Source organism: Misgurnus anguillicaudatus, chromosome 23 (genome assembly GCF_027580225.2).
Source record: "Misgurnus anguillicaudatus chromosome 23, ASM2758022v2, whole genome shotgun sequence".
Lineage (NCBI taxonomy): Eukaryota > Metazoa > Chordata > Actinopteri > Cypriniformes > Cobitidae > Misgurnus > Misgurnus anguillicaudatus.
In genome coordinates this window covers 37,825,001-37,852,500 of record NC_073359.2, presented here as the reverse complement: position 1 = coordinate 37,852,500, position 27,500 = coordinate 37,825,001, and the positions used below count along the sequence as shown (strand labels likewise).

Sequence of the window (27,500 nt, the reverse complement as noted above, 5' to 3'; positions counted from 1 at the left end):
CGGGCATGCTCAGGGTGGTGTGGCCGTAAGCGAGCGCTGACTCGATTCGAGAGCCACTTTAAGACTAATGTGGCAACGCCATGCCATGTGCGAACGCTTACAGAAATGATGCATTTCTGGAAAAAATTATATGAATAAATAATTAAATAATTAAATAAATGCTTACAGCACCTGGTATTCCCAGGCGGTCTCCCATCCAAGTACTAACCAGGCCCGACCCTGCTTTGCTTCCGAGATCAGACGAGAGCGGGCGTGCTCAGGGTGGTGTGGCCATAAGCGAGCGCTGACTCGATTCGAGAGCCACTTCAAGACTAATGTGGCAACGCCATGCCATCGGCGAACGCTTACAGAAAGGATGCATTTCTGGAAAAAAATTATATGAATAAATAATTAAATAATTAATTAAATGCTTACAGCACCTGGTATTCCCAGGAGGTCTCCCATCCAAGTACTAACCAGGCCCGACCCTGTTTGGCTTCCGAGATCAGACGAGAGCGGGCATGCTCAGGGTGGTGTGGCCGTAAGCGAGCGCTGACCCGATTCGAGAGCCACTTCAAGACTAATGTGGCAACGCCATGCCATGTGCGAACGCTTACAGAAAGGATGCATTTCTGGAAAAAATTATATGAATAAATAATTAAATAATTAATTAAATGCTTACAGCACCTGGTATTCCCAGGCTGTCTCCCATCCAAGTACTAACCAGGCCCGACCCTGCTTGGCTTCCGAGATCAGACGAGAGCGGGCGTGCTCAGGGTGGTGTGGCCATAAGCGAGCGCTGACTCGATTCGAGAGCCACTTCAAGACTAATGTGGCAACGCCATGCCATCGGCGAACGCTTACAGAAAGGATGCATTTCTGGAAAAAATTATATGAATAAATAATTAAATAATTAATTAAATGCTTACAGCACCTGGTATTCCCAGGCGGTCTCCCATCCAAGTACTAACCAGGCCCGACCCTGCTTGGCTTCCGAGATCAGACGAGAGCGGGCGTGCTCAGGGTGGTGTGGCCATGAAGCGAGCGCTGACTCAATTCGAGGGCACTTCAAGACTAATGTGGCAACGCCATGCCATCGGCGAACGCTTACAGAAAGGATGCATTTCTGGAAAAAAATTATATAAATAAATAATTAAATAATTAATTAAATGCTTACAGCACCTGGTATTCCCAGGCGGTCTCCCATCCAAGTACTAACCAGGCCCGACCCTGCTTGGCTTCCGAGATCAGACGAGAGCGGGCGTGCTCAGGGTGGTGTGGCCGTAAGCGAGCGCTGACTCGATTCGAGAGCCACTTCAAGACTAATGTGGAACGCTTACAGAAAGGATGCATTTCTGGAAAAAAAATTATATGAATAAATAATTAAATAATTAAATAATTAATTAAATGCTTACAGCACCTGGTATTCCAAGGCGGTCTCCCATCCAAGTACTAACCAGGCCCGACCCTGCTTGGCTTCCGAGATCAGACGAGAGCGGGCGTGCTCAGGGTGGTGTGGCCGTAAGCGAGCGCTGACTCGATTCGAGAGCCACTTCAAGACTAATGTGGCAACGCCATGCCATGTGCGAACGCTTACAGAAAGGATGCATTTCTGGAAAAAATTATATGAATAAATAATTAAATAATTAATTAAATGCTTACAGCACCTGGTATTCCCAGGCGGTCTCCCATCCAAGTACTAACCAGGCCAGACCCTGCTTGGCTTCCGAGATCAGACGAGAGCGGGCGTGCTCAGGGTGGTGTGGCCGTAAGCGAGCGCTGACTCAATTCGAGAGCCACTTCAAGATTAATGTGGCAACGCCATGCCATCGGCGAACGCTTACAGAAAGGATGCATTTCTGGAAAAAAAATATATGAATAAATAATTAAATAAATAATTAAATGCTTACAGCACCTGGTATTCCCAGGCGGTCTCCCATCCAAGTACTAACCAGGCCCGACCCTGCTTGGCTTCCGAGATCAGACGAGAGCGGGCGTGCTCAGGGTGGTGTGGCCGTAAGCGAGCGCTGACTCGATTCGAGAGCCACTTTAAGACTAATGTGGCAACGCCATGCCATGTGCGAACGCTTACAGAAAGGATGCATTTCTGGAAAAAATTATATGAATAAATAATTAAATAATAAATTAAATGCTTACAGCACCTGGTATTCCCAGGCGGTCTCCCATCCAAGTACTAACCAGGCCCGACCCTGCTTGGCTTCCGAGATCAGACGAGAGCGGGCGTGCTCAGGGTGGTGTGGCCATAAGCGAGCGCTGACTCGATTCGAGAGCCACTTCAAGACTAATGTGGCAACGCCATGCCATCGGCGAACGCTTACAGAAAGGATGCATTTCTGGAAAAAAATTATATGAATAAATAATTAAATAATTAATTAAATGCTTACAGCACCTGGTATTCCCAGGCGGTCTCCCATCCAAGTACTAACCAGGCCCGACCCTGCTTGGCTTCCGAGATCAGACGAGAGCGGGCGTGCTCAGGGTGGTGTGGCCGTAAACAAGCGCTGACTCGATTCGAGAGCCACTTCAAGACTAATGTGGCAACGCAATGCCATCGGCGAACGCTTACAGAAAGGATGCATTTCTGGAAAAAAATTATATGAATAAATAATTAAATAATTAATTAAATGCTTACAGCACCTGGTATTCCCAGGCGGACTCCCATCCAAGTACTAACCAGGCCCGACCCTGCTTGGCTTCCGAGATCAGAAGAGAGCGGGCGTGCTCAGGGTGGTGTGGCCGTAAGCGAGCACTGTTTCGATTCGAGAGCCACTTCAAGACTAATGTGGCAACGCCATGCCATCGGCGAACGCTTACAGAAAGGATGCATTTCTGGAAAAAATTATATGAATAAATAATTAATTAAATGCTTACAGCACCTGGTATTCCCAGGCGGTCTCCCATCCAAGTACTAACCAGGCCCGACCCTGCTTGGCTTCCGAGATCAGACGAGAGCGGGCGTGCTCAGGGTGGTGTGGCCGTAAGCGAGCGCTGACTCGATTCGAGAGCCACTTCAAGACTAATGTGGAACGCTTACAGAAAGGATGCATTTCTGGAAAAAAAATTATATGAATAAATAATTAAATAATTAATTAAATGCTTACAGCACCTGGTATTCCAAGGCGGTCTCCCATCCAAGTACTAACCAGGCCCGACCCTGCTTGGCTTCCGAGATCAGACGAGAGCGGGCGTGCTCAGAGTGGTGTGGCCGTAAGCGAGCGCTGACTCGATTCGAGAGCCACTTCAAGACTAATGTGGCAACGCCATGCCATGTGCGAACGCTTACAGAAAGGATGCATTTCTGGAAAAAATTATATGAATAAATAATTAAATAATTAATTAAATGCTTACAGCACCTGGTATTCCCAGGCGGTCTCCCATCCAAGTACTAACCAGGCCCGACCCTGCTTGGCTTCCGAGATCAGACGAGAGCGGGCGTGCTCAGGGTGGTGTGGCCGTAAGCGAGCGCTGACTCGATTCGAGAGCCACTTTAAGACTAATGTGGCAACGCCATGCCATGTGCGAACGCTTACAGAAAGGATGCATTTCTGGAAAAAATTATATGAATAAATAATTAAATAATAAATTAAATGCTTACAGCACCTGGTATTCCCAGGCGGTCTCCCATCCAAGTACTAACCAGGCCCGACCCTGCTTGGCTTCCGAGATCAGACGAGAGCGGGCGTGCTCAGGGTGGTGTGGCCATAAGCGAGCGCTGAGTCGATTCGAGAGCCACTTCAAGACTAATGTGGCAACGCCATGCCATCGGCGAACGCTTACAGAAAGGATGCATTTCTGGAAAAAAATTATATGAATAAATAATTAAATAATTAATTAAATGCTTACAGCACCTGGTATTCCCAGGCGGTCTCCCATCCAAGTACTAACCAGGCCCGACCCTGCTTGGCTTCCGAGATCAGACGAGAGCGGGCGTGCTCAGGGTGGTGTGGCCGTAAACAAGCGCTGACTCGATTCGAGAGCCACTTCAAGACTAATGTGGCAACGCAATGCCATCGGCGAACGCTTACAGAAAGGATGCATTTCTGGAAAAAAATTATATGAATAAATAATTAAATAATTAATTAAATGCTTACAGCACCTGGTATTCCCAGGCGGACTCCCATCCAAGTACTAACCAGGCCCGACCCTGCTTGGCTTCCGAGATCAGAAGAGAGCGGGCGTGCTCAGGGTGGTGTGGCCGTAAGCGAGCACTGTTTCGATTCGAGAGCCACTTCAAGACTAATGTGGCAACGCCATGCCATCGGCGAACGCTTACAGAAAGGATGCATTTCTGGGAAAAATTATATGAATAAATAATTAATTAAATGCTTACAGCACCTGGTATTCCCAGGCGTTCTCCCATCCAAGTACTAACCAGGCCCGACCCTGCTTGGCTTCCGAGATCAGACAAGAGCGGGCGTGCTCAGAGTGGTGTGGCCGTAAGCGAGCGCTGACTCGATTCGAGAGCCACTTCAAGACTAATGTGGCAACGCCATGCCATCGGCGAACGCTTACAGAAAGGATGCATTTCTGGAAAAAAATTATATAAGTAATTAAATAATTAATTAAATAAAGAATTAAATGCTTACAGCACCTGGTATTCCCAGGAGGTCTCCCATCCAAGTACTAACCAGGCCCGACCCTGTTTGGCTTCCGAGATCAGACGAGAGCGGGCATGCTCAGGGTGGTGTGGCCGTAAGCGAGCGCTGACACGATTCGAGAGCCACTTCAAGACTAATGTGGCAACGCCATGCCATCGGCGAACGCTTACAGAAAGGATGCATTTCTGGAAAAAAATTATATGAATAAATAATTAAATAATTAATTAAATAAAGAATTAAATGCTTACAGCACCTGGTATTCCCAGGCGGTCTCCCATCCAAGTACTAACCAGGCCCGACCCTGCTTGGCTTCCGAGATCAGACGAGAGCGGGCGTGCTCAGGGTGGTGTGGCCGTAAGCGAGCGTTGACTCGATTCGAGAGCCACTTCAAGACTAATGTGGCAACGCCATGCCATCGGCGAACGCTTACAGAAAGGATGCATTTCTGGAAAAAAATTATATGAATAAGTAATTAAATAATTAATTAAATAAATAAATAATTAAATGCTTACAGCACCTGGTATTCCCAGGCGGTCTCCCATCCAAGTACTAACCAGGCCCGACCCTGCTTGGCTTCCGAGATCAGACGAGAGCGGGCGTGCTCAGGGTGGTGTGGCCGTAAGCGAGCGCTGACTCGATTCGAGATCCACTTTAAGACTAATGTGGCAACGCCATGCCATGTGCGAACGCTTAAAGAAAGGATGCATTTCTGGAAAAAATTATATGAATAAATAATTAAATAATTAATTAAATGCTTACAGCACCTGGTATTCCCAGGCGGTCTCCCATCCAAGTACTAACCAGGCCCGACCCTGCTTGGCTTCCGAGATCAGACGAGAGCGGGCGTGCTCAGGGTGGTGTGGCCATGAAGCGAGCGCTGACTCAATTCGAGAGCCACTTCAAGACTAATGTGGCAACGCCATGCCATCGGCGAACGCTTACAGAAAGGATGCATTTCTGGAAAAAAATTATATGAATAAATAATTAAATAATTAATTAAATGCTTACAGCACCTGGTATTCCCAGGCGGTCTCCCATCCAAGTACTAACCAGGCCCGACCCTGCTTGGCTTCCGAGATCAGACGAGAGCGGGCGTGCTCAGGGTGGTGTGGCCGTAAGCGAGCGCTGACTCGATTCGAGAGCCACTTCAAGACTAATGTGGCAACGCCATGCCATCGGCGAACGCTTACAGAAAGGATGCATTTCTGGAAAAAAATTATATGAATAAATAATTAAATAATTAATTAAATGCTTACAGCACCTGGTATTCCGAGGCGGTCTCCCATCCAAGTACTAACCAGGCCCGACCCTGCTTGGCTTCCGAGATCAGACGAGAGCGGGCGTGCTCAGGGTGGTGTGGCCGTAAGCGAGCGCTGACTCGATTCGAGAGCCACTTCAAGACTAATGTGGCAACGCCATGCCATCGGCGAACGCTTACAGAAAGGATGCATTTCTGGAAAAAAATTATATGAATAAGTAATTAAATAATTAATTAAATAAATAAATAATTAAATGCTTACAGCACCTGGTATTCCCAGGCGGTCTCCCATCCAAGTACTAACCAGGCCCGACCCTGCTTGGCTTCCGAGATCAGACGAGAGCGGGCGTGCTCAGGGTGGTGTGGCCGTAAGCGAGCGCTGACTCGATTCGAGAGCCACTTCAAGACTAATGTGGCAACGCCATGCCATCGGCGAACGCTTACAGAAAGGATGCATTTCTGGAAAAAAATTATATGAATAAATAATTAAATAATTAATTAAATAAAGAATTAAATGCTTACAGCACCTGGTATTCCCAGGCGGTCTCCCATCCAAGTACTAACCAGGCCCGACCCTGCTTGGCTTCCGAGATCAGGCGAGAGCGGGCGTGCTCAGGACGGTGTGGCCGTAAGGAGCGCTCACTCGATTCGAGAGCCACTTCAAGACTAATGTGGCAACGCCATGCCATCGGCGAACGCTTACAGAAAGGATGCATTTCTGGAAAAAAATTATATGAATAAATAATTAAATAATTAATTAAATAAAGAATTAAATGCTTACAGCACCTGGTATTCCCAGGCGGTCTCCCATCCAAGTACTAACCAGGCCCGACCCTGCTTGGCTTCCGAGATCAGACGAGAGCGGGCGTGCTCAGGGTGGTGTGGCCGTAAGCGAGCGCTGACTCGATTCGAGAGCCACTTCAAGACTAATGTGGCAACGCCATGCCATCGGCGAACGCTTACAGAAAGGATGCATTTCTGGAAAAAAATTATATGAATAAATAATTAAATAATTAATTAAATGCTTACAGCACCTGGTATTCCCAGGCGGTCTCCCATCCAAGTACTAACCAGGCCCGACCCTGCTTGGCTTCCGAGATCAGACGAGAGCGGGCGTGCTCAGGGTGATGTGGCCGTAAGCGAGCGCTGACTCAATTCGAGAGCCACTTCAAAGACTAATGTGGCAACGCCATGCCATCGGCGAACGCTTACAGAAAGGATGCATTTCTGGAAAAAAATTATATGAATAATTAATTAAATAAAGAATTAAATGCTTACAGCACCTGGTATTCCCAGGCGGTCTCCCATCCAAGTACTAACCAGGCCCGACCCTGCTTGGCTTCCGAGATCAGGCGAGAGCGGGCGTGCTCAGGGTGGTGTGGCCGTAAGCGAGCGCTGACTCGATTCGAGAGCCACTTCAAGACTAATGTGGCAACGCCATGCCATCGGCGAACGCTTACAGAAAGGATGCATTTCTGGAAAAAATTATATGAATAAATAATTAAATAATTAATTAAATAAAGAATTAAATGCTTACAGCACCTGGTATTCCCAGGCGGTCTCCCATCCAAGTACTAACCAGGCCCGACCCTGCTTGGCTTCCGAGATCAGACGAGAGCGGGCGTGCTCAGGGTGGTGTGGCCGTAAGCGAGCGCTGACTCGATTCGAGAGCCACTTCAAGACTAATGTGGCAACGCCATGCCATCGGCGAACGCTTACAGAAAGGATGCATTTCTGGAAAAAAATTATATGAATAAATAATAAAATAATTAATTAAATGCTTACAGCACCTGGTATTCCCAGGCGGTCTCCCATCCAAGTACTAACCAGGCCCGACCCTGCTTGGCTTCCGAGATCAGACGAGAGCGGGCGTGCTCAGGGTGGTGTGTCCGTAAGCGAGCGCTGACTCAATTCGAGAGCCACTTCAAGATTAATTTGGCAACGCCATGCCATCGGCGAACGCTTACAGAAAGGATGCATTTCTGGAAAAAAATTATATGAATAAATAATTAAATGCTTACAGCACCTGGTATTCCCAGGCGGTCTCCCATCCAAGTACTAACCAGGCCCGACCCTGCTTGGCTTCCGAGATCAGACGAGAGCGGGCGTGCTCAGGGTGGTGTGGCCATAAGCGAGCGCTGACTCGATTCGAGAGCCACTTCAAGACTAATGTGGCAACGCCATGCCATCGGCGAACGCTTACAGAAAGTATGCATTTCTGGAAAAAATTATATGAATAAATAATTAAATAATTAATTAAATGCTTACAGCACCTGGTATTCCCAGGCGGTCTCCCATCCAAGTACTAACCAGGCCCGACCCTGCTTGGCTTCCGAGATCAGACGAGAGCGGGCGTGCTCAGGGTGGTGTGGCCGTAAGCGAGCGCTGACTCGATTCGAGAGCCACTTCAAGACTAATGTGGCAACGCCATGCCATGTGCGAACGCTTACAGAAAGGATGCATTTCTGGAAAAAATTATATGAATAAATAATTAAATAATTAATTAAATGCTTACAGCACCTGGTATTCCCAGGCGGTCTCCCATCCAAGTACTAACCAGGCCCGACCCTGCTTGGCTTCCGAGATCAGACGAGAGCGGGCGTGCTCAGGGTGGTGTGGCCATAAGCGAGCGCTGACTCAATTCGAGAGCCACTTCAAGACTAATGTGGCAACGCCATGCCATCGGCGAACGCTTACAGAAAGGATGCATTTCTGGAAAAAAATTATATGAATAAATAATTAAATAATTAATTAAATGCTTACAGCACCTGGTATTCCCAGGCGGTCTCCCATCCAAGTACTAACCAGGCCCGACCCTGCTTGGCTTCCGAGATCAGACGAGAGCGGGCGTGCTCAGGGTGGTGTGGCCATAAGCGAGCGCTGACTCAATTCGAGAGCCACTTCAAGACTAATGTGGCAACGCCATGCCATCGGCGAACGCTTACAGAAATTATGCATTTCTGGAAAAAATTATATGAATAAATAATTAAATAATTAATTAAATGCTTACAGCACCTGGTATTCCCAGGCGGTCTCCCATCCAAGTACTAACCAGGCCCGACCCTGCTTGGCTTCTGAGATCAGACGAGAGCGGGCGTGCTTTTTTTTTTTTTTTTTTTTTTATTATTTCACAAATCTGCATGTACATACATCATTTTTACAGTCACATTTTAAAAACAAACAAACAACAAAAAAAATAAATAAATGAATAAATTAAACAGCCAAAGGAATATATTAAAAGAGAAAAATTAAAAGAAAATAACACAATATGTAGCATTTATAAAACATCATGATCATTTTGGCAATTTCAAATTAAAACCTTTTGTGGTGTTCACAATACATGGATTATTTGTTGCAAATATTTGTCTGAAATTATCAGTGTTCTGTTGCCATTGAAAGTACTCTTCTACCATTTTTACATATTGTTCTAATTTCCTTTTGTACATTTTCCAGATATCTATGTTAGCATCACGTTTCTTTTTTATAATGTTTCTTCTTTCCCAGATAACAGTTCTTGCAACAGACAAAAACAAATTAACAACTTTTGTTTTACTTCCATTAAAACCAAATAAAAACATCTTATTCCATTCTGTCTCTGTATCAATGTCCTCTGTTCTGTTTTCAATCATTTGCTGTACAACACTTTTCAACTTAACCATAAAAACTGTTAATTTAGGACACTTTAAAAACAGGTGCAAAATGCTTTCATTCTCTTTCTCACATACCTTACACATTGCATTTTCACTGCTTCCTATTTGTGCCAGCTTGGTCTCTGTAAAAATCACATTCTGTCTTATAAAATAATCCATGCATTCTAATTTTGTATCCAAATATTTCCACTTCAAATTTTTCCACATTGTTTCCACATCAAAATCCACAAAAATCTTTTGCCAAAACTTTTCTGCTACTGGTCTTTTGTATGTTTTCTCTCTAAAACAAACATAAAACGTTTTAAGAACACATTCTTGTACATTTTTGTCATTTAAAAAAACGTTCACATTCTCATTTCCTTCATCGTTCTCCTTAATTTTCTTTATCCATCCTTTTGGTATTGCACTTTTGACTGTGTCGAATTGTCTTTCTAATATCTCTTTCTCAAAATCTTCTCCAATTTCATCCATAGCATCTATTATTACTTGCTTTGGTACAAAACCTTCTATGTATTCATATAAAACATCTTTAACTTTACATATTCCTCCTTTTAACCAGTGTGTATAAAACAATTCTTTTCCTTGTGCTAAAATATTTGGATTTAAGAACAATGGTTGATTTAAAAGCGTTTCTCTTCCTTCAGGCTGTATTTTCACAAAAGATAAAAACTCTCCCCATGCTTCTAAAACCTCTTTATAAAACTCAGAAATTCCAGTGATCATATTAGGTTTTAATTTCATCCATAAAATACCCTCGTTCATATTACAACCTCCACATTTCTTTAGAAAATATCCCATCACTACTTTCCATTCTGCTTTAAAATCTTCATTTAAAAATTTTTTCACAACTTTCACTCTCATGCTTTTCTTCCTGATTTCTGGATCTATTAGTTCTAAACCTCCATCCTCCTTTGCACCTATTAGCGTATTGTATCCTATTCTTGGTGGTTTTCCTTCCCAGATAAAATCAGTTACACATTTTTTAACTCTTTGTACATGCCATTTGTCCATTGGGACTACCCCTAAAACATACCACAATTTAGACAACATGAGTGTATTCACAATTAAAACTTTTCCAATTAAATTCAGTCTCCTTTGTTTCCACCATTCCAACCTTCTTTCCATACCTCCTATAACTTCATCCCACATTAATTCTTTGGCTCTCTTTTCGTTTTCTCCTATTCTTATTCCTAAAATTTTCATTTCTTGTTGACTTTTGAAAGTAAAGTTTTCTGGTAAAACTTTTGCACTTCCCACTCTCATTACTACAGTTTTTTCCATGTTAACCTTTGCCCCTGATCCTTCACAATATTTTCTGATAATTTCCATTGCTTTCGTTATACTTTCCATGTCCTTTAAGATAAGTGTTGTATCATCAGCATATTGGTAAATTTTCTGTCCCTCTTCTCCTTGTTTTAATTTAATTCCATGTATTTCTTTTTCTCTCATTATCGCTATCCCCAGTGCTTCAGTTACTAGACTGTAAAGCATTGCTGAGAGCGGACATCCTTGTTTGATTGACCTTGTTATGTTAAAACATTCAGTGATAAAACCATTACATTTGATACAACTTAATGTTCCTGTATATAAACACTTTATCCACTTTAAAAACTTTTCACCAAAACCAAACATTTTTAAAACACTAAATAAAAACTCATGCTCCACTCTGTCAAAAGCTTTTTCAAAATCCACACTTATTACGTAACCATCTTTCTTTTCTACTTTCATATATTGAATAACATCTCTTATATTCCTTATTGTGTCTGTAATATCTTTGCCCTTAACACCGTATGCTTGATTTGTTTTGATTATTCTTGGTAAAACCATTTTCAATCTGTTTGCTAAAACCTTTGCTAAAATTTTAAAATCTGTGTTTAACATCGTCAGGGGTCTGTAATTGCTTAAAACATCTTTCCCACCTTTTTTCTTGTATATCAATTTCACTAAACCCATTCTCATTAGCTGTGTTGCTTCCTTTTTGTTAAAAATCTCTTCAAAAATTTCCTTTAAAATTGGCGATAAAACATCCTTAAAAGCTTTGTAAAATTCAGCTGTTAACCCATCTAAGCCTGGACTTTTCCCATTGTTTAATTGCATTATTGCCTCTTTTATTTCATCTAACTTTATCTCCTCATCGCACATTATTTTATCTTCTTCACACACACTTTTCTCAATCTGTTCCAATAAAAATTCACCTTCTTTTTTGTTTATTTGACCTTTTTTAAAAAGTTCTTCATAATATTCTCTGACTTCCTTTAATATTCCCTGTGTTTCTATTATTTTATCACCATTCTTTCCTCTTATTTCTTTTATTGTCTCTCCACTACCTTTACTTTTCTCTAGATTAAAAAAGAATTTTGTGCACTTCTCTCCTTCCACCAGATATTTTGCTTTACTTCTTATCTTAGCCCCTCTACATTTTCGCTCTTCTATATCTCTCAACATTTCCTCTAAATTCAATATTTTCTCAATATCTCCATTTTCTTTATTTAATTCTCCATTTAGATCTTTTCTTACCTCTTCTTCCTTACTTCTCTTAGCCTTTTGTATTAGTTTACTGATTTTAATAGTATATTTCTTTATTTCATATTTTGTATTATCCCACCATATTCGTATATCTTCCCGAGACATCTTATCTTGTTTCTCATTAGCTATTATATTTTCTATTGCTTTTTTGTATGATTCCTGTTTTAAAATCTCTGCATTTAAAACCCATACTCCTTTACCTCTTTCAACTTCATTAAAATCTATATTCATAAGCAGGAAATCATGATCGCTTAAAGCAGTTTCCTTATAATAAATACTATGTATAAAATCCCCCAGTTCTCTTTTACATAATATAAAATCAATTCTACTTTGTTTTAAAAAATTATCTACTATTTGTCTTCTAGAGTATTGTTTTTTCCCTTCATTTCTTTCTCTCCATATGTCTACGAAATTATTGTTTTCTATTAGTTTCTCTAATTCTTTTCTTCCACTGTCACTCTTAAATACCATACCATCCGCTAAATCAATTCTATTAAAAACTGTATTGAAATCACCAATTAATATCGCATTTTCCCATGAGTACATTAAACTTGCAATCTTTGCAAAAAAAAACCTTTTTTCTTTCTCCACAACTGGAGCATGCACATTACATAGAGTTATACTTTTCCCTTCATTTTTTATCTTTATAGCTAAACATTTTCCTTCTTCATCTTTATATAATTCTTCAATACTGCTACTCATTTCTTTCTTGACTAAAATTGCTACCCCTCTCCCCATTTTACCATCACCATTATTATAAAATATTTCACCTTGCCACTTTTCCTGAAAAACCTCTATTATTTCATCATTCCAGTTTGTTTCTTGTATAAAAATGATATTTTGTTTTTTACACAGTTCTTTGACCTTTTCAAATTTATCAATACTCAATAAACCTCTAACATTAATTGAAACCAGTCGCCAAAACATACACATATATAATATATTAAATATCAGTCCCATTAGTCAGTACTTTCAGGTTCCATTAAGTCATCTTGCATGCCTCTCATATGTTCAAGTTTTCTACTCACTCTTTTCTTTTTAGCAATTTTAAAGTTCGGAATCACCTTTATGGATCTTCTTCTATGCAGCATCTCTTTTGTAAGTGAATGATCCTCATTGAGATTTTCCTGCTCCATCCTTTCTATTTTGTCCATCTCTGTCTTAGATATTACCAAAGGTGTCCATGTATCACTCTGTTCCTTCAGATTTTCATCATCTTTTTCCAGCTGATCCAGTTGTGTTTCGGGTACCTCTGAAATCATGCATGCACCTTCTTCAACATTTCCTCTCTTGTCCAATTCAATTACTTCCTCACTGCTTAGTACATCCTTTGGTTCTGTGTTTTTTTCTGTTCTTTCAGTTGGAGCAACATTTATAAAGTCCATCTTATCCATTTTATCTTGTGATTCCTCTTCCTCATCCGATAGCTCCTGAGACTCTTCTTGATTTTCTGCAACACTATTATTTTCCATCCAGCATTCGCATTTTACCAAGGCTCTGTTGCAATCCGGGCATTTAACAGCAGTACAATTCCTAGCATAATGGCCCTGCTCCTCACATTCACGACATGTAAAATTTGGACAGTCCTTGAGTATATGTCCCGGATCCATGCAGAGTCGACAGATTTTCATCTGACGATCGTGCATAATCCGGAAATATTGTGCTCCTTCCGCCGTCTCAAATTTCGTGCTGTAGGGCAGGGAAGCCACGTCTTTAGGAAATCTTACTTTAAGATATCTTGTACCATCTGCAATATCTGTTCCCGGATAATATCTTCTTTTTATATCTGTCACTGGTATCACACGCCATTGGTAAAGTTTATGCAAAATCTGTTCATTGTTCAAATAAGCCGGCAGGTGCATAAATGAAACAATACATTCTCTTGTTTCTAAAGTTCTTACTTCACAACTCTGATTTTTGACAATTAATCCATCCAGAAGATCTTCACATGATTCTTCATTTACTAAAGTAAGTTCATATTCTTTTCCTGCTCTGGGTCTTACCGCTATTAATTTTCCTGCTCCAATCGTGTCTGTCACAGCTTTTATCACATCCTCTGCTTTTCCATCAATCACTTCTTTTAAATCCACAATAATAGTTGCTTCTTTTGCATAGGTTCTTTTGTTCCGGTCATTCTTTTTTCCATTAACATCCATCTTCTGTTTTGTTTCAGTGTCTTTGTCTCGTTGTGTTTCCTTTCTTTCATCGTCCGCCATGTTTCTTCTACTTTTTTGTTTTTAAACAAGTGGCTCCCCAAACAGTTTACACTGTTGGGGAGCACTTTGAAATAATATTCAAAATTAACTTATATAATATTAAATGAAAAAACTTTTAAACAAAACAAAAAATAAATCAAAAACCATGTGGTGAGCCTCTCTCACCAAACTACTGCCAACTCACTTCCTGTGTGCTCTCTAGCGCTCTCAGGGTGGTGTGGCCGTAAGCGAGCGCTGACTCGATTCGAGAGCCACTTTAAGACTAATGTGGCAACGCCATGCCATGTGCGAACGCTTACAGAAAGGATGCATTTCTGGAAAAAATTATATGAATAAATAATTAAATAATTAATTAAATGCTTACAGCACCTGGTATTCCCAGGCGGTCTCCCATCCAAGTACTAACCAGGCCCGACCCTGCTTGGCTTCCGAGATCAGACGAGAGCGGGCGTGCTCAGGGTGGTGTGGCCATAAGCGAGCGCTGACTCAATTCGAGAGCCACCTCAAGACTATTGTGGCAACGCCATGCCATCGGCGAACGCTTACAGAAAGGATGCATTTCTGGAAAAAAATTATATGAATAAATAATTAAATAATTAATTAAATGCTTACAGCACCTGGTATTCCCAGGCGGTCTCCCATCCAAGTACTAACCAGGCCTGACCCTGCTTGGCTTCCGAGATCAGACGAGAGCGGGCGTGCTCAGGGTGGTGTGGCCGTAAGCGAGTGCTGACTCGATTCGAGGGCCACTTCAAGACTAATGTGGCAACGCCATGCCACGTGCGAACGCTTACAGAAAGGATGCATTTCTGGAAAAAATTATATGAATAAATAATTAATTAAATGCTTACAGCACCTGGTATTCCCAGGCGGTCTCCCATCCAAGTACTAACCAGGCCCGACCCTGCTTGGCTGCCGAGATCAGACGAGAGCGGGCGTGCTTAGGGTGGTGTGGCCGTAAACGAGCGCTGACTCAATTCGAGAGCCACTTCAAGATTAATGTGGCAACGCCATGCCATCGGCGAACGCTTACAGAAAGGATGCATTTCTGGAAAAAAATTATATGAATAAATAATTAAATAATTAATTAAATGCTTACAGCACCTGGGATTCCCAGGTGGTCTCCCATCCAAGTACTAACCAGGCCCGACCCTGCTTGGCTTCCGAGATCAGACGAGAGCGGGCGTGCTCAGGGTGGTGTGGCCGTAAGCGAGCGCTGACTCGATTCGAGAGCCACTTCAAGACTAATGTGGCAACGCCATGCCATCGGCGAACGCTTACAGAAAGGATGCATTTCTGGGAAAAATTATATGAATAAATAATTAATTAAATGCTTACAGCACCTGGTATTCCCAGGCGGTCTCCCATCCAAGTACTAACCAGGCCCGACCCTGCTTGGCTTCCGAGATCAGACGAGAGCGGGCGTGCTCAGGGTGGTGTGGCCGTAAGCGAGCGCTGACTCGATTCGAGAGCCACTTCAAGACTGATGTGGCAACGCCATGCCATCGGCGAACGCTTACAGAAAGGATGCATTTCTGGAAAAAAATTATATGAATAAATAATTAAATAATTAATTAAATGCTTACAGCACCTGGTATTCCCAGGCGGTCTCCCATTCAAGTACTAACCAGGCCCGACCCTGCTTGGCTTCCGAGATCAGACGAGAGCGGGCGTGCTCAGGGTGGTGTGGCCGTAAGCGAGCGCTGACTCGATTCGAGAGCCACTTCAAGACTAATGTGGCAACGCCATGCCATAGGTGAACGCTTACAGAAAGGATGCATTTCTGGAAAAAAATTATATGAATAAATAATTAAATAATAAATTAAATGCTTACAGCACCTGGTATTCCCAGGCGGTCTCCCATCCAAGCACTAACCAGGCCCGACCCTGCTTGGCTTCCGAGATCAGACAAGAGCGGGCGTGCTCAGGGTGGTGTGTCCGTAAGCGACTGCTGACTCAATTCGAGAGCCACTTCAAGACTAATGTGGCAACACCATGCCATCGGCGAACGCTTACAGAAATGATGCATTTCTGGAAAAAATTATATGAATAAATAATTAATTAAATGCTTACAGCACCTGGTATTCCCAGGCGGTCTCCCATCCAAGTACTAACCAGGCCCGACCCTGCTTGGCTTCCGAGATCAGACGAGAGCGGGCGTGCTCAGGGTGGTGTGGCCGTAAGCGAGCGCTGACTCGATTCGAGAGCCACTTCAAGACTAATGTGGCAACGCCATGCCATCGGCGAACGCTTACAGAAAGGATGCATTTCTGGAAAAAAATTATATGAATAAATAATTAAATAATTAATTAAATAAAGAATTAAATGCTTACAGCACCTGGTATTCCCAGGCGGTCTCCCATCCAAGTACTAACCAGGCCCGACCCTGCTTGGCTTCCGAGATCAGGCGAGAGCGGGCGTGCTCAGGACGGTGTGGCCGTAAGGAGCGCTCACTCGATTCGAGAGCCACTTCAAGACTAATGTGGCAACGCCATGCCATCGGCGAACGCTTACAGAAAGGATGCATTTCTGGAAAAAAATTATATGAATAAATAATTAAATAATTAATTAAATAAAGAATTAAATGCTTACAGCACCTGGTATTCCCAGGCGGTCTCCCATCCAAGTACTAACCAGGCCCGACCCTGCTTGGCTTCCGAGATCAGACGAGAGCGGGCGTGCTCAGGGTGGTGTGGCCGTAAGCGAGCGCTGACTCGATTCGAGAGCCACTTCAAGACTAATGTGGCAACGCCATGCCATCGGCGAACGCTTACAGAAAGGATGCATTTCTGGAAAAAAATTATATGAATAAATAATTAAATAATTAATTAAATGCTTACAGCACCTGGTATTCCCAGGCGGTCTCCCATCCAAGTACTAACCAGGCCCGACCCTGCTTGGCTTCCGAGATCAGACGAGAGCGGGCGTGCTCAGGGTGATGTGGCCGTAAGCGAGCGCTGACTCAATTCGAGAGCCACTTCAAAGACTAATGTGGCAACGCCATGCCATCGGCGAACGCTTACAGAAAGGATGCATTTCTGGAAAAAAATTATATGAATAATTAATTAAATAAAGAATTAAATGCTTACAGCACCTGGTATTCCCAGGCGGTCTCCCATCCAAGTACTAACCAGGCCCGACCCTGCTTGGCTTCCGAGATCAGGCGAGAGCGGGCGTGCTCAGGGTGGTGTGGCCGTAAGCGAGCGCTGACTCGATTCGAGAGCCACTTCAAGACTAATGTGGCAACGCCATGCCATCGGCGAACGCTTACAGAAAGGATGCATTTCTGGAAAAAATTATATGAATAAATAATTAAATAATTAATTAAATAAAGAATTAAATGCTTACAGCACCTGGTATTCCCAGGCGGTCTCCCATCCAAGTACTAACCAGGCCCGACCCTGCTTGGCTTCCGAGATCAGACGAGAGCGGGCGTGCTCAGGGTGGTGTGGCCGTAAGCGAGCGCTGACTCGATTCGAGAGCCACTTCAAGACTAATGTGGCAACGCCATGCCATCGGCGAACGCTTACAGAAAGGATGCATTTCTGGAAAAAAATTATATGAATAAATAATAAAATAATTAATTAAATGCTTACAGCACCTGGTATTCCCAGGCGGTCTCCCATCCAAGTACTAACCAGGCCCGACCCTGCTTGGCTTCCGAGATCAGACGAGAGCGGGCGTGCTCAGGGTGGTGTGTCCGTAAGCGAGCGCTGACTCAATTCGAGAGCCACTTCAAGATTAATTTGGCAACGCCATGCCATCGGCGAACGCTTACAGAAAGGATGCATTTCTGGAAAAAAATTATATGAATAAATAATTAAATGCTTACAGCACCTGGTATTCCCAGGCGGTCTCCCATCCAAGTACTAACCAGGCCCGACCCTGCTTGGCTTCCGAGATCAGACGAGAGCGGGCGTGCTCAGGGTGGTGTGGCCGTAAGCGAGCGCTGACTCGATTCGAGAGCCACTTCAAGACTAATGTGGCAACGCCATGCCATCGGCGAACGCTTACAGAAAGGATGCATTTCTGGAAAAAATTATATGAATAAATAATTAAATAATTAATTAAATGCTTACAGCACCTGGTATTCCCAGGCGGTCTCCCATCCAAGTACTAACCAGGCCCGACCCTGCTTGGCTTCCGAGATCAGACGAGAGCGGGCGTGCTCAGGGTGGTGTGGCCATAAGCGAGCGCTGACTCAATTCGAGAGCCACTTCAAGACTAATGTGGCAACGCCATGCCATCGGCGAACGCTTACAGAAAGGATGCATTTCTGGAAAAAAATTATATGAATAAATAATTAAATAATTAATTAAATGCTTACAGCACCTGGTATTCCCAGGCGGTCTCCCATCCAAGTACTAACCAGGCCCGACCCTGCTTGGCTTCCGAGATCAGACGAGAGCGGGCGTGCTCAGGGTGGTGTGGCCATAAGCGAGCGCTGACTCAATTCGAGAGCCACTTCAAGACTAATGTGGCAACGCCATGCCATCGGCGAACGCTTACAGAAATTATGCATTTCTGGAAAAAATTATATGAATAAATAATTAAATAATTAATTAAATGCTTACAGCACCTGGTATTCCCAGGCGGTCTCCCATCCAAGTACTAACCAGGCCCGACCCTGCTTGGCTTCTGAGATCAGACGAGAGCGGGCGTGCTTTTTTTTTTTTTTTTTTTTTTTTTTTTTATTATTATTTCACAAATCTGCATGTACATACATCATTTTTACAGTCACATTTTAAAAACAAACAAACAACAAAATAAATAAATAAATGAATAAATTAAACAGCCAAAGGAATATATTAAAAGAGAAAAATTAAAAGAAAATAACACAATATGTAGCATTTATAAAACATCATGATCATTTTGGCAATTTCAAATTAAAACCTTTTGTGGTGTTCACAATACATGGATTATTTGTTGCAAATATTTGTCTGAAATTATCAGTGTTCTGTTGCCATTGAAAGTACTCTTCTACCATTTTTACATATTGTTCTAATTTCCTTTTGTACATTTTCCAGATATCTATGTTAGCATCACGTTTCTTTTTTATAATGTTTCTTCTTTCCCAGATAACAGTTCTTGCAACAGACAAAAACAAATTAACAACTTTTGTTTTACTTCCATTAAAACCAAATAAAAACATCTTATTCCATTCTGTCTCTGTATCAATGTCCTCTGTTCTGTTTTCAATCATTTGCTGTACAACACTTTTCAACTTAACCATAAAAACTGTTAATTTAGGACACTTTAAAAACAGGTGCAAAATGCTTTCATTCTCTTTCTCACATACCTTACACATTGCATTTTCACTGCTTCCTATTTGTGCCAGCTTGGTCTCTGTAAAAATCACATTCTGTCTTATAAAATAATCCATGCATTCTAATTTTGTATCCAAATATTTCCACTTCAAATTTTTCCACATTGTTTCCACATCAAAATCCACAAAAATCTTTTGCCAAAACTTTTCTGCTACTGGTCTTTTGTATGTTTTCTCTCTAAAACAAACATAAAACGTTTTAAGAACACATTCTTGTACATTTTTGTCATTTAAAAAAACGTTCACATTCTCATTTCCTTCATCGTTCTCCTTAATTTTCTTTATCCATCCTTTTGGTATTGCACTTTTGACTGTGTCGAATTGTCTTTCTAATATCTCTTTCTCAAAATCTTCTCCAATTTCATCCATAGCATCTATTATTACTTGCTTTGGTACAAAACCTTCTATGTATTCATATAAAACATCTTTAACTTTACATATTCCTCCTTTTAACCAGTGTGTATAAAACAATTCTTTTCCTTGTGCTAAAATATTTGGATTTAAGAACAATGGTTGATTTAAAAGCGTTTCTCTTCCTTCAGGCTGTATTTTCACAAAAGATAAAAACTCTCCCCATGCTTCTAAAACCTCTTTATAAAACTCAGAAATTCCAGTGATCATATTAGGTTTTAATTTCATCCATAAAATACCCTCGTTCATATTACAACCTCCACATTTCTTTAGAAAATATCCCATCACTACTTTCCATTCTGCTTTAAAATCTTCATTTAAAAATTTTTTCACAACTTTCACTCTCATGCTTTTCTTCCTGATTTCTGGATCTATTAGTTCTAAACCTCCATCCTCCTTTGCACCTATTAGCGTATTGTATCCTATTCTCGGTGGTTTTCCTTCCCAGATAAAATCAGTTACACATTTTTTAACTCTTTGTACATGCCATTTGTCCATTGGGACTACCCCTAAAACATACCACAATTTAGACAACATGAGTGTATTCACAATTAAAACTTTTCCAATTAAATTCAGTCTCCTTTGTTTCCACCATTCCAACCTTCTTTCCATACCTCCTATAACTTCATCCCACATTAATTCTTTGGCTCTCTTTTCGTTTTCTCCTATTCTTATTCCTAAAATTTTCATTTCTTGTTGACTTTTGAAAGTAAAGTTTTCTGGTAAAACTTTTGCACTTCCCACTCTCATTACTACAGTTTTTTCCATGTTAACCTTTGCCCCTGATCCTTCACAATATTTTCTGATAATTTCCATTGCTTTCGTTATACTTTCCATGTCCTTTAAGATAAGTGTTGTATCATCAGCATATTGGTAAATTTTCTGTCCCTCTTCTCCTTGTTTTAATTTAATTCCATGTATTTCTTTTTCTCTCATTATCGCTATCCCCAGTGCTTCAGTTACTAGACTGTAAAGCATTGCTGAGAGCGGACATCCTTGTTTGATTGACCTTGTTATGTTAAAACATTCAGTGATAAAACCATTACATTTGATACAACTTAATGTTCCTGTATATAAACACTTTATCCACTTTAAAAACTTTTCACCAAAACCAAACATTTTTAAAACACTAAATAAAAACTCATGCTCCACTCTGTCAAAAGCTTTTTCAAAATCCACACTTATTACGTAACCATCTTTCTTTTCTACTTTCATATATTGAATAACATCTCTTATATTCCTTATTGTGTCTGTAATATCTTTGCCCTTAACACCGTATGCTTGATTTGTTTTGATTATTCTTGGTAAAACCATTTTCAATCTGTTTGCTAAAACCTTTGCTAAAATTTTAAAATCTGTGTTTAACATCGTCAGGGGTCTGTAATTGCTTAAAACATCTTTCCCACCTTTTTTCTTGTATATCAATTTCACTAAACCCATTCTCATTAGCTGTGTTGCTTCCTTTTTGTTAAAAATCTCTTCAAAAATTTCCTTTAAAATTGGCGATAAAACATCCTTAAAAGCTTTGTAAAATTCAGCTGTTAACCCATCTAAGCCTGGACTTTTCCCATTGTTTAATTGCATTATTGCCTCTTTTATTTCATCTAACTTTATCTCCTCATCGCACATTATTTTATCTTCTTCACACACACTTTTCTCAATCTGTTCCAATAAAAATTCACCTTCTTTTTTGTTTATTTGACCTTTTTTAAAAAGTTCTTCATAATATTCTCTGACTTCCTTTAATATTCCCTGTGTTTCTATTATTTTATCACCATTCTTTCCTCTTATTTCTTTTATTGTCTCTCCACTACCTTTACTTTTCTCTAGATTAAAAAAGAATTTTGTGCACTTCTCTCCTTCCACCAGATATTTTGCTTTACTTCTTATCTTAGCCCCTCTACATTTTCGCTCTTCTATATCTCTCAACATTTCCTCTAAATTCAATATTTTCTCAATATCTCCATTTTCTTTATTTAATTCTCCATTTAGATCTTTTCTTACCTCTTCTTCCTTACTTCTCTTAGCCTTTTGTATTAGTTTACTGATTTTAATAGTATATTTCTTTATTTCATATTTTGTATTATCCCACCATATTCGTATATCTTCCCGAGACATCTTATCTTGTTTCTCATTAGCTATTATATTTTCTATTGCTTTTTTGTATGATTCCTGTTTTAAAATCTCTGCATTTAAAACCCATACTCCTTTACCTCTTTCAACTTCATTAAAATCTATATTCATAAGCAGGAAATCATGATCGCTTAAAGCAGTTTCCTTATAATAAATACTATGTATAAAATCCCCCAGTTCTCTTTTACATAATATAAAATCAATTCTACTTTGTTTTAAAAAATTATCTACTATTTGTCTTCTAGAGTATTGTTTTTTCCCTTCATTTCTTTCTCTCCATATGTCTACGAAATTATTGTTTTCTATTAGTTTCTCTAATTCTTTTCTTCCACTGTCACTCTTAAATACCATACCATCCGCTAAATCAATTCTATTAAAAACTGTATTGAAATCACCAATTAATATCGCATTTTCCCATGAGTACATTAAACTTGCAATCTTTGCAAAAAAAAACCTTTTTTCTTTCTCCACAACTGGAGCATGCACATTACATAGAGTTATACTTTTCCCTTCATTTTTTATCTTTATAGCTAAACATTTTCCTTCTTCATCTTTATATAATTCTTCAATACTGCTACTCATTTCTTTCTTGACTAAAATTGCTACCCCTCTCCCCATTTTACCATCACCATTATTATAAAATATTTCACCTTGCCACTTTTTCTGAAAAACCTCTATTATTTCATCATTCCAGTTTGTTTCTTGTATAAAAATGATATTTTGTTTTTTACACAGTTCTTTGACCTTTTCAAATTTATCAATACTCAATAAACCTCTAACATTAATTGAAACCAGTCGCCAAAACATACACATATATAATATATTAAATATCAGTCCCATTAGTCAGTACTTTCAGGTTCCATTAAGTCATCTTGCATGCCTCTCATATGTTCAAGTTTTCTACTCACTCTTTTCTTTTTAGCAATTTTAAAGTTCGGAATCACCTTTATGGATCTTCTTCTATGCAGCATCTCTTTTGTAAGTGAATGATCCTCATTGAGATTTTCCTGCTCCATCCTTTCTATTTTGTCCATCTCTGTCTTAGATATTACCAAAGGTGTCCATGTATCACTCTGTTCCTTCAGATTTTCATCATCTTTTTCCAGCTGATCCAGTTGTGTTTCGGGTACCTCTGAAATCATGCATGCACCTTCTTCAACATTTCCTCTCTTGTCCAATTCAATTACTTCCTCACTGCTTAGTACATCCTTTGGTTCTGTGTTTTTTTCTGTTCTTTCAGTTGGAGCAACATTTATAAAGTCCATCTTATCCATTTTATCTTGTGATTCCTCTTCCTCATCCGATAGCTCCTGAGACTCTTCTTGATTTTCTGCAACACTATTATTTTCCATCCAGCATTCGCATTTTACCAAGGCTCTGTTGCAATCCGGGCATTTAACAGCAGTACAATTCCTAGCATAATGGCCCTGCTCCTCACATTCACGACATGTAAAATTTGGACAGTCCTTGAGTATATGTCCCGGATCCATGCAGAGTCGACAGATTTTCATCTGACGATCGTGCATAATCCGGAAATATTGTGCTCCTTCCGCCGTCTCAAATTTCGTGCTGTAGGGCAGGGAAGCCACGTCTTTAGGAAATCTTACTTTAAGATATCTTGTACCATCTGCAATATCTGTTCCCGGATAATATCTTCTTTTTATATCTGTCACTGGTATCACACGCCATTGGTAAAGTTTATGCAAAATCTGTTCATTGTTCAAATAAGCCGGCAGGTGCATAAATGAAACAATACATTCTCTTGTTTCTAAAGTTCTTACTTCACAACTCTGATTTTTGACAATTAATCCATCCAGAAGATCTTCACATGATTCTTCATTTACTAAAGTAAGTTCATATTCTTTTCCTGCTCTGGGTCTTACCGCTATTAATTTTCCTGCTCCAATCGTGTCTGTCACAGCTTTTATCACATCCTCTGCTTTTCCATCAATCACTTCTTTTAAATCCACAATAATAGTTGCTTCTTTTGCATAGGTTCTTTTGTTCCGGTCATTCTTTTTTCCATTAACATCCATCTTCTGTTTTGTTTCAGTGTCTTTGTCTCGTTGTGTTTCCTTTCTTTCATCGTCCGCCATGTTTCTTCTACTTTTTTGTTTTTAAACAAGTGGCTCCCCAAACAGTTTACACTGTTGGGGAGCACTTTGAAATAATATTCAAAATTAACTTATATAATATTAAATGAAAAAACTTTTAAACAAAACAAAAAATAAATCAAAAACCATGTGGTGAGCCTCTCTCACCAAACTACTGCCAACTCACTTCCTGTGTGCTCTCTAGCGCTCTCAGGGTGGTGTGGCCGTAAGCGAGCGCTGACTCGATTCGAGAGCCACTTTAAGACTAATGTGGCAACGCCATGCCATGTGCGAACGCTTACAGAAAGGATGCATTTCTGGAAAAAATTATATGAATAAATAATTAAATAATTAATTAAATGCTTACAGCACCTGGTATTCCCAGGCGGTCTCCCATCCAAGTACTAACCAGGCCCGACCCTGCTTGGCTTCCGAGATCAGACGAGAGCGGGCGTGCTCAGGGTGGTGTGGCCATAAGCGAGCGCTGACTCAATTCGAGAGCCACTTCAAGACTAATGTGGCAACGCCATGCCATCGGCGAACGCTTACAGAAAGGATGCATTTCTGGAAAAAAATTATATGAATAAATAATTAAATAATTAATTAAATGCTTACAGCACCTGGTATTCCCAGGCGGTCTCCCATCCAAGTACTAACCAGGCCCGACCCTGCTTGGCTTCCGAGATCAGACGAGAGCGGGCGTGCTCAGGGTGGTGTGGCCGTAAGCGAGTGCTGACTCGATTCGAGGGCCACTTCAAGACTAATGTGGCAACGCCATGCCACGTGCGAACGCTTACAGAAAGGATGCATTTCTGGAAAAAATTATATGAAAAAATAATTAATTAAATGCTTACAGCACCTGGTATTCCCAGGCGGTCTCCCATCCAAGTACTAACCAGGCCCGACCCTGCTTGGCTGCCGAGATCAGACGAGAGCGGGCGTGCTTAGGGTGGTGTGGCCGTAAACGAGCGCTGACTCAATTCGAGAGCCACTTCAAGATTAATGTGGCAACGCCATGCCATCGGCGAACGCTTACAGAAAGGATGCATTTCTGGAAAAAAATTATATGAATAAATAATTAAATAATTAATTAAATGCTCACAGCACCTGGGATTCCCAGGCGGTCTCCCATCCAAGTACTAACCAGGCCCGACCCTGCTTGGCTTCCGAGATCAGACGAGAGCGGGCGTGCTCAGGGTGGTGTGGCCGTAAGCGAGCGCTGACTCGATTCGAGAGCCACTTCAAGACTAATGTGGCAACGCCATGCCATCGGCGAACGCTTACAGAAAGGATGCATTTCTGGGAAAAATTATATGAATAAATAATTAATTAAATGCTTACAGCACCTGGTATTCCCAGGCGGTCTCCCATCCAAGTACTAACCAGGCCCGACCCTGCTTGGCTTCCGAGATCAGACGAGAGCGGGCGTGCTCAGGGTGGTGTGGCCGTAAGCGAGCGCTGACTCGATTCGAGAGCCACTTCAAGACTAATGTGGCAACGCCATGCCATCGGCGAACGCTTACAGAAAGGATGCATTTCTGGAAAAAATTATATGAATAAATAATTAAATAAATAATTAAATGCTTACAGCACCTGGTATTCCCAGGCGGTCTCCCATCCAAGTACTAACCAGGCCCGACCCTGCTTGGCTTCCGAGATCAGACGAGAGCGGGCGTGCTCAGGGTGGTGTGGCCGTAAGCGAGCGCTGACTCGATTCGAGAGCCACTTCAAGACTAATGTGGCAACGCCATGCCATCGGCGAACGCTTACAGAAAGGATGCATTTCTGGAAAAAATTATATGAATAAATAATTAAATAAATAATTAAATGCTTACAGCACCTGGTATTCCCAGGCGGTCTCCCATCCAAGTACTAACCAGGCCCGACCCTGCTTGGCTTCCGAGATCAGACGAGAGCGGGCGTGCTCAGGGTGGTGTGGCCGTAAGCGAGCGCTGACTCGATTCGAGAGCCACTTCAAGATTAATGTGGCAACGCCATGCCATGTGCGAACGCTTACAGAAAGGATGCATTTCTGGAAAAAATTATATGAATAAATAATTAAATAATTAATTAAATGCTTACAGCACCTGGTATTCCCAGGCGGTCTCCCATCCAAGTACTAACCAGGCCCGACCCTGCTTGGCTTCCGAGATCAGACGAGAGCGGGCGTGCTCAGGGTGGTGTGGCCGTAAGCGAGCGCTGACTCGATTCGAGAGCCACTTCAAGACTAATGTGGCAACGCCATGCCATTGGCGAACGCTTACAGAAAGGATGCATTTCTGGAAAAAAAAATATATGAATAAATAATTAAATAATTAATTAAATGCTTACAGCACCTGGTATTCCCAGGCGGTCTCCCATCCAAGTACTAACCAGGCCCGACCCTGCTTGGCTTCCGAGATCAGACGAGAGCGGGCGTGCTCAGGGTGGTGTGGCCGTAAGCGAGCGCTGACTCGATTCGAGAGCCACTTCAAGACTAATGTGGCAACGCCATGCCATGTGCGAACGCTTACAGAAAGGATGCATTTCTGGAAAAAATTATATGAATAAATAATTAAATAATTAATTAAATGCTTACAGCACCTGGTATTCCCAGGCGGTCTCCCATCCAAGTACTAACCAGGCCCGACCCTGCTTGGCTTCCGAGATCAGACGAGAGCGGGCGTGCTCAGGGTGGTGTGGCCGTAAGCGAGCGCTGACTCGATTCGAGAGCCACTTCAAGACTAATGTGGCAACGCCATGCCATCGGCGAACGCTTACAGAAAGGATGCATTTCTGGAAAAAAATTATATGAATAAATAATTAAATAATTAATTAAATGCTTACAGCACCTGGTATTCCCAGGCGGTCTCCCATCCAAGTACTAACCAGGCCCGACCCAGCTTGGCTTCCGAGATCAGACGAGAGCGGGCGTGCTCAGGGTGGTGTGGCCGTAAGCGAGCGCTGATTCGATTCGAGAGCCACTTCAAGACTAATGTGGCAACGCCATGCCATCGGCGAACGCTTACAGAAAGGATGCATTTCTGGAAAAAATTATATGAATAAATAATTAATTAAATGCTTACAGCACCTGGTATTCCCAGGAGGTCTCCCATCCAAGTACTAACCAGGCCCGACCCTGTTTGGCTTCCGAGATCAGACGAAAGCGGGCGTGCTCAGGGTGGTGTGGCCGTAAGCGAGCGCTGACCCGATTCGAGAGCCACTTCAAGACTAATGTGGCAACGCCATGCCATCGGCGAACGCTTACAGAAAGGATGCATTTCTGGAAAAAAATTATATGAATAAATAA

At 41.6% G+C, this 27,500-nt stretch overlaps 56 non-coding genes and 9 pseudogenes across 56 annotated transcripts in view; all 65 read right to left on the bottom strand.

Moving 5' to 3' along the window:
- Positions 1–31, bottom strand: part of LOC141360070 (5S ribosomal RNA) — a 119-nt gene extending 88 nt beyond the window's left edge. The window contains exon 1 of the ribosomal RNA XR_012366583.1: positions 1–31. This exon is cut by the window's left edge and continues 88 nt beyond it. This is a non-coding gene — a ribosomal RNA (5S ribosomal RNA).
- A 128-nt stretch (positions 32–159) lies between these two features.
- LOC141359861 (5S ribosomal RNA) lies at positions 160–278 on the bottom strand. The gene has a single exon (XR_012366344.1). It is a non-coding gene; the product is annotated as a 5S ribosomal RNA (ribosomal RNA).
- A 129-nt stretch (positions 279–407) lies between these two features.
- On the bottom strand, positions 408–526 carry LOC141360069 (5S ribosomal RNA). Its single transcript, XR_012366582.1, has one exon. It is a non-coding gene; the product is annotated as a 5S ribosomal RNA (ribosomal RNA).
- Positions 527–654: 128 nt separating this feature from the next.
- LOC141360672 (5S ribosomal RNA) lies at positions 655–773 on the bottom strand (annotated as a pseudogene).
- Positions 774–901: 128 nt separating this feature from the next.
- LOC141360799 (5S ribosomal RNA) lies at positions 902–1,020 on the bottom strand (annotated as a pseudogene).
- A 129-nt stretch (positions 1,021–1,149) lies between these two features.
- On the bottom strand, positions 1,150–1,268 carry LOC141361157 (5S ribosomal RNA). Its single transcript, XR_012367209.1, has one exon. It is a non-coding gene; the product is annotated as a 5S ribosomal RNA (ribosomal RNA).
- Positions 1,269–1,387: 119 nt separating this feature from the next.
- On the bottom strand, positions 1,388–1,506 carry LOC141359987 (5S ribosomal RNA). Its single transcript, XR_012366495.1, has one exon. It is a non-coding gene; the product is annotated as a 5S ribosomal RNA (ribosomal RNA).
- Positions 1,507–1,634: 128 nt separating this feature from the next.
- On the bottom strand, positions 1,635–1,753 carry LOC141360417 (5S ribosomal RNA). Its single transcript, XR_012366931.1, has one exon. It is a non-coding gene; the product is annotated as a 5S ribosomal RNA (ribosomal RNA).
- A 129-nt stretch (positions 1,754–1,882) lies between these two features.
- LOC141361156 (5S ribosomal RNA) lies at positions 1,883–2,001 on the bottom strand. The gene has a single exon (XR_012367208.1). It is a non-coding gene; the product is annotated as a 5S ribosomal RNA (ribosomal RNA).
- A 128-nt stretch (positions 2,002–2,129) lies between these two features.
- On the bottom strand, positions 2,130–2,248 carry LOC141359843 (5S ribosomal RNA). The gene has a single exon (XR_012366326.1). It is a non-coding gene; the product is annotated as a 5S ribosomal RNA (ribosomal RNA).
- A 129-nt stretch (positions 2,249–2,377) lies between these two features.
- LOC141359792 (5S ribosomal RNA) lies at positions 2,378–2,496 on the bottom strand. Its single transcript, XR_012366273.1, has one exon. It is a non-coding gene; the product is annotated as a 5S ribosomal RNA (ribosomal RNA).
- Positions 2,497–2,625: 129 nt separating this feature from the next.
- Positions 2,626–2,744, bottom strand: LOC141360179 (5S ribosomal RNA). Its single transcript, XR_012366692.1, has one exon. It is a non-coding gene; the product is annotated as a 5S ribosomal RNA (ribosomal RNA).
- Positions 2,745–2,864: 120 nt separating this feature from the next.
- Positions 2,865–2,983, bottom strand: LOC141361155 (5S ribosomal RNA). The gene has a single exon (XR_012367207.1). It is a non-coding gene; the product is annotated as a 5S ribosomal RNA (ribosomal RNA).
- Positions 2,984–3,094: 111 nt separating this feature from the next.
- Positions 3,095–3,213, bottom strand: LOC141360307 (5S ribosomal RNA). Its single transcript, XR_012366819.1, has one exon. It is a non-coding gene; the product is annotated as a 5S ribosomal RNA (ribosomal RNA).
- A 128-nt stretch (positions 3,214–3,341) lies between these two features.
- LOC141361154 (5S ribosomal RNA) lies at positions 3,342–3,460 on the bottom strand. The gene has a single exon (XR_012367206.1). It is a non-coding gene; the product is annotated as a 5S ribosomal RNA (ribosomal RNA).
- A 128-nt stretch (positions 3,461–3,588) lies between these two features.
- Positions 3,589–3,707, bottom strand: LOC141359842 (5S ribosomal RNA). The gene has a single exon (XR_012366325.1). It is a non-coding gene; the product is annotated as a 5S ribosomal RNA (ribosomal RNA).
- Positions 3,708–3,836: 129 nt separating this feature from the next.
- On the bottom strand, positions 3,837–3,955 carry LOC141359791 (5S ribosomal RNA). The gene has a single exon (XR_012366272.1). It is a non-coding gene; the product is annotated as a 5S ribosomal RNA (ribosomal RNA).
- Positions 3,956–4,084: 129 nt separating this feature from the next.
- LOC141360178 (5S ribosomal RNA) lies at positions 4,085–4,203 on the bottom strand. Its single transcript, XR_012366691.1, has one exon. It is a non-coding gene; the product is annotated as a 5S ribosomal RNA (ribosomal RNA).
- Positions 4,204–4,323: 120 nt separating this feature from the next.
- Positions 4,324–4,442, bottom strand: LOC141360855 (5S ribosomal RNA; annotated as a pseudogene).
- A 137-nt stretch (positions 4,443–4,579) lies between these two features.
- Positions 4,580–4,698, bottom strand: LOC141360068 (5S ribosomal RNA). Its single transcript, XR_012366581.1, has one exon. It is a non-coding gene; the product is annotated as a 5S ribosomal RNA (ribosomal RNA).
- Positions 4,699–4,839: 141 nt separating this feature from the next.
- Positions 4,840–4,958, bottom strand: LOC141361153 (5S ribosomal RNA). The gene has a single exon (XR_012367205.1). It is a non-coding gene; the product is annotated as a 5S ribosomal RNA (ribosomal RNA).
- A 145-nt stretch (positions 4,959–5,103) lies between these two features.
- Positions 5,104–5,222, bottom strand: LOC141361152 (5S ribosomal RNA). The gene has a single exon (XR_012367204.1). It is a non-coding gene; the product is annotated as a 5S ribosomal RNA (ribosomal RNA).
- Positions 5,223–5,350: 128 nt separating this feature from the next.
- On the bottom strand, positions 5,351–5,469 carry LOC141360798 (5S ribosomal RNA; annotated as a pseudogene).
- A 130-nt stretch (positions 5,470–5,599) lies between these two features.
- LOC141361151 (5S ribosomal RNA) lies at positions 5,600–5,718 on the bottom strand. Its single transcript, XR_012367203.1, has one exon. It is a non-coding gene; the product is annotated as a 5S ribosomal RNA (ribosomal RNA).
- Positions 5,719–5,847: 129 nt separating this feature from the next.
- Positions 5,848–5,966, bottom strand: LOC141360083 (5S ribosomal RNA). The gene has a single exon (XR_012366596.1). It is a non-coding gene; the product is annotated as a 5S ribosomal RNA (ribosomal RNA).
- A 145-nt stretch (positions 5,967–6,111) lies between these two features.
- On the bottom strand, positions 6,112–6,230 carry LOC141361149 (5S ribosomal RNA). The gene has a single exon (XR_012367201.1). It is a non-coding gene; the product is annotated as a 5S ribosomal RNA (ribosomal RNA).
- Positions 6,231–6,371: 141 nt separating this feature from the next.
- Positions 6,372–6,490, bottom strand: LOC141360775 (5S ribosomal RNA; annotated as a pseudogene).
- A 140-nt stretch (positions 6,491–6,630) lies between these two features.
- LOC141361148 (5S ribosomal RNA) lies at positions 6,631–6,749 on the bottom strand. Its single transcript, XR_012367200.1, has one exon. It is a non-coding gene; the product is annotated as a 5S ribosomal RNA (ribosomal RNA).
- A 129-nt stretch (positions 6,750–6,878) lies between these two features.
- LOC141359981 (5S ribosomal RNA) lies at positions 6,879–6,997 on the bottom strand. The gene has a single exon (XR_012366488.1). It is a non-coding gene; the product is annotated as a 5S ribosomal RNA (ribosomal RNA).
- A 130-nt stretch (positions 6,998–7,127) lies between these two features.
- Positions 7,128–7,246, bottom strand: LOC141360142 (5S ribosomal RNA). The gene has a single exon (XR_012366655.1). It is a non-coding gene; the product is annotated as a 5S ribosomal RNA (ribosomal RNA).
- Positions 7,247–7,386: 140 nt separating this feature from the next.
- Positions 7,387–7,505, bottom strand: LOC141361147 (5S ribosomal RNA). Its single transcript, XR_012367199.1, has one exon. It is a non-coding gene; the product is annotated as a 5S ribosomal RNA (ribosomal RNA).
- A 129-nt stretch (positions 7,506–7,634) lies between these two features.
- On the bottom strand, positions 7,635–7,753 carry LOC141360267 (5S ribosomal RNA). Its single transcript, XR_012366780.1, has one exon. It is a non-coding gene; the product is annotated as a 5S ribosomal RNA (ribosomal RNA).
- A 117-nt stretch (positions 7,754–7,870) lies between these two features.
- LOC141359841 (5S ribosomal RNA) lies at positions 7,871–7,989 on the bottom strand. The gene has a single exon (XR_012366324.1). It is a non-coding gene; the product is annotated as a 5S ribosomal RNA (ribosomal RNA).
- Positions 7,990–8,117: 128 nt separating this feature from the next.
- On the bottom strand, positions 8,118–8,236 carry LOC141361146 (5S ribosomal RNA). Its single transcript, XR_012367198.1, has one exon. It is a non-coding gene; the product is annotated as a 5S ribosomal RNA (ribosomal RNA).
- A 128-nt stretch (positions 8,237–8,364) lies between these two features.
- Positions 8,365–8,483, bottom strand: LOC141359839 (5S ribosomal RNA). Its single transcript, XR_012366322.1, has one exon. It is a non-coding gene; the product is annotated as a 5S ribosomal RNA (ribosomal RNA).
- Positions 8,484–8,612: 129 nt separating this feature from the next.
- On the bottom strand, positions 8,613–8,731 carry LOC141359838 (5S ribosomal RNA). The gene has a single exon (XR_012366320.1). It is a non-coding gene; the product is annotated as a 5S ribosomal RNA (ribosomal RNA).
- A 5,874-nt stretch (positions 8,732–14,605) lies between these two features.
- Positions 14,606–14,724, bottom strand: LOC141359837 (5S ribosomal RNA). The gene has a single exon (XR_012366319.1). It is a non-coding gene; the product is annotated as a 5S ribosomal RNA (ribosomal RNA).
- A 129-nt stretch (positions 14,725–14,853) lies between these two features.
- LOC141360247 (5S ribosomal RNA) lies at positions 14,854–14,972 on the bottom strand. Its single transcript, XR_012366760.1, has one exon. It is a non-coding gene; the product is annotated as a 5S ribosomal RNA (ribosomal RNA).
- A 120-nt stretch (positions 14,973–15,092) lies between these two features.
- On the bottom strand, positions 15,093–15,211 carry LOC141360589 (5S ribosomal RNA; annotated as a pseudogene).
- A 129-nt stretch (positions 15,212–15,340) lies between these two features.
- LOC141359714 (5S ribosomal RNA) lies at positions 15,341–15,459 on the bottom strand. Its single transcript, XR_012366195.1, has one exon. It is a non-coding gene; the product is annotated as a 5S ribosomal RNA (ribosomal RNA).
- A 120-nt stretch (positions 15,460–15,579) lies between these two features.
- LOC141361145 (5S ribosomal RNA) lies at positions 15,580–15,698 on the bottom strand. Its single transcript, XR_012367197.1, has one exon. It is a non-coding gene; the product is annotated as a 5S ribosomal RNA (ribosomal RNA).
- A 129-nt stretch (positions 15,699–15,827) lies between these two features.
- On the bottom strand, positions 15,828–15,946 carry LOC141359870 (5S ribosomal RNA). Its single transcript, XR_012366353.1, has one exon. It is a non-coding gene; the product is annotated as a 5S ribosomal RNA (ribosomal RNA).
- A 129-nt stretch (positions 15,947–16,075) lies between these two features.
- On the bottom strand, positions 16,076–16,194 carry LOC141360897 (5S ribosomal RNA; annotated as a pseudogene).
- Positions 16,195–16,314: 120 nt separating this feature from the next.
- Positions 16,315–16,433, bottom strand: LOC141361144 (5S ribosomal RNA). Its single transcript, XR_012367196.1, has one exon. It is a non-coding gene; the product is annotated as a 5S ribosomal RNA (ribosomal RNA).
- A 141-nt stretch (positions 16,434–16,574) lies between these two features.
- On the bottom strand, positions 16,575–16,693 carry LOC141360774 (5S ribosomal RNA; annotated as a pseudogene).
- A 140-nt stretch (positions 16,694–16,833) lies between these two features.
- On the bottom strand, positions 16,834–16,952 carry LOC129414288 (5S ribosomal RNA). The gene has a single exon (XR_008634312.1). It is a non-coding gene; the product is annotated as a 5S ribosomal RNA (ribosomal RNA).
- Positions 16,953–17,081: 129 nt separating this feature from the next.
- On the bottom strand, positions 17,082–17,200 carry LOC129414343 (5S ribosomal RNA). Its single transcript, XR_008634341.2, has one exon. It is a non-coding gene; the product is annotated as a 5S ribosomal RNA (ribosomal RNA).
- A 130-nt stretch (positions 17,201–17,330) lies between these two features.
- LOC141360141 (5S ribosomal RNA) lies at positions 17,331–17,449 on the bottom strand. Its single transcript, XR_012366654.1, has one exon. It is a non-coding gene; the product is annotated as a 5S ribosomal RNA (ribosomal RNA).
- A 140-nt stretch (positions 17,450–17,589) lies between these two features.
- On the bottom strand, positions 17,590–17,708 carry LOC129416581 (5S ribosomal RNA). The gene has a single exon (XR_008635449.2). It is a non-coding gene; the product is annotated as a 5S ribosomal RNA (ribosomal RNA).
- Positions 17,709–17,837: 129 nt separating this feature from the next.
- Positions 17,838–17,956, bottom strand: LOC141360266 (5S ribosomal RNA). Its single transcript, XR_012366779.1, has one exon. It is a non-coding gene; the product is annotated as a 5S ribosomal RNA (ribosomal RNA).
- Positions 17,957–18,073: 117 nt separating this feature from the next.
- Positions 18,074–18,192, bottom strand: LOC141361143 (5S ribosomal RNA). Its single transcript, XR_012367195.1, has one exon. It is a non-coding gene; the product is annotated as a 5S ribosomal RNA (ribosomal RNA).
- Positions 18,193–18,320: 128 nt separating this feature from the next.
- LOC141359836 (5S ribosomal RNA) lies at positions 18,321–18,439 on the bottom strand. The gene has a single exon (XR_012366318.1). It is a non-coding gene; the product is annotated as a 5S ribosomal RNA (ribosomal RNA).
- A 129-nt stretch (positions 18,440–18,568) lies between these two features.
- On the bottom strand, positions 18,569–18,687 carry LOC141359835 (5S ribosomal RNA). The gene has a single exon (XR_012366317.1). It is a non-coding gene; the product is annotated as a 5S ribosomal RNA (ribosomal RNA).
- A 5,884-nt stretch (positions 18,688–24,571) lies between these two features.
- On the bottom strand, positions 24,572–24,690 carry LOC141359834 (5S ribosomal RNA). Its single transcript, XR_012366316.1, has one exon. It is a non-coding gene; the product is annotated as a 5S ribosomal RNA (ribosomal RNA).
- A 129-nt stretch (positions 24,691–24,819) lies between these two features.
- LOC141361142 (5S ribosomal RNA) lies at positions 24,820–24,938 on the bottom strand. The gene has a single exon (XR_012367194.1). It is a non-coding gene; the product is annotated as a 5S ribosomal RNA (ribosomal RNA).
- Positions 24,939–25,058: 120 nt separating this feature from the next.
- On the bottom strand, positions 25,059–25,177 carry LOC141360588 (5S ribosomal RNA; annotated as a pseudogene).
- A 129-nt stretch (positions 25,178–25,306) lies between these two features.
- On the bottom strand, positions 25,307–25,425 carry LOC141359975 (5S ribosomal RNA). The gene has a single exon (XR_012366479.1). It is a non-coding gene; the product is annotated as a 5S ribosomal RNA (ribosomal RNA).
- A 120-nt stretch (positions 25,426–25,545) lies between these two features.
- LOC141361140 (5S ribosomal RNA) lies at positions 25,546–25,664 on the bottom strand. Its single transcript, XR_012367192.1, has one exon. It is a non-coding gene; the product is annotated as a 5S ribosomal RNA (ribosomal RNA).
- Positions 25,665–25,792: 128 nt separating this feature from the next.
- On the bottom strand, positions 25,793–25,911 carry LOC141361139 (5S ribosomal RNA). Its single transcript, XR_012367191.1, has one exon. It is a non-coding gene; the product is annotated as a 5S ribosomal RNA (ribosomal RNA).
- Positions 25,912–26,039: 128 nt separating this feature from the next.
- LOC141361138 (5S ribosomal RNA) lies at positions 26,040–26,158 on the bottom strand. The gene has a single exon (XR_012367190.1). It is a non-coding gene; the product is annotated as a 5S ribosomal RNA (ribosomal RNA).
- Positions 26,159–26,286: 128 nt separating this feature from the next.
- Positions 26,287–26,405, bottom strand: LOC141361137 (5S ribosomal RNA). The gene has a single exon (XR_012367189.1). It is a non-coding gene; the product is annotated as a 5S ribosomal RNA (ribosomal RNA).
- A 130-nt stretch (positions 26,406–26,535) lies between these two features.
- On the bottom strand, positions 26,536–26,654 carry LOC141361136 (5S ribosomal RNA). The gene has a single exon (XR_012367188.1). It is a non-coding gene; the product is annotated as a 5S ribosomal RNA (ribosomal RNA).
- Positions 26,655–26,782: 128 nt separating this feature from the next.
- LOC141361135 (5S ribosomal RNA) lies at positions 26,783–26,901 on the bottom strand. The gene has a single exon (XR_012367187.1). It is a non-coding gene; the product is annotated as a 5S ribosomal RNA (ribosomal RNA).
- Positions 26,902–27,030: 129 nt separating this feature from the next.
- LOC141360008 (5S ribosomal RNA) lies at positions 27,031–27,149 on the bottom strand. Its single transcript, XR_012366519.1, has one exon. It is a non-coding gene; the product is annotated as a 5S ribosomal RNA (ribosomal RNA).
- Positions 27,150–27,269: 120 nt separating this feature from the next.
- On the bottom strand, positions 27,270–27,388 carry LOC141360150 (5S ribosomal RNA). The gene has a single exon (XR_012366663.1). It is a non-coding gene; the product is annotated as a 5S ribosomal RNA (ribosomal RNA).
- Between the last annotated feature and the right edge of the window lie 112 nt (positions 27,389–27,500).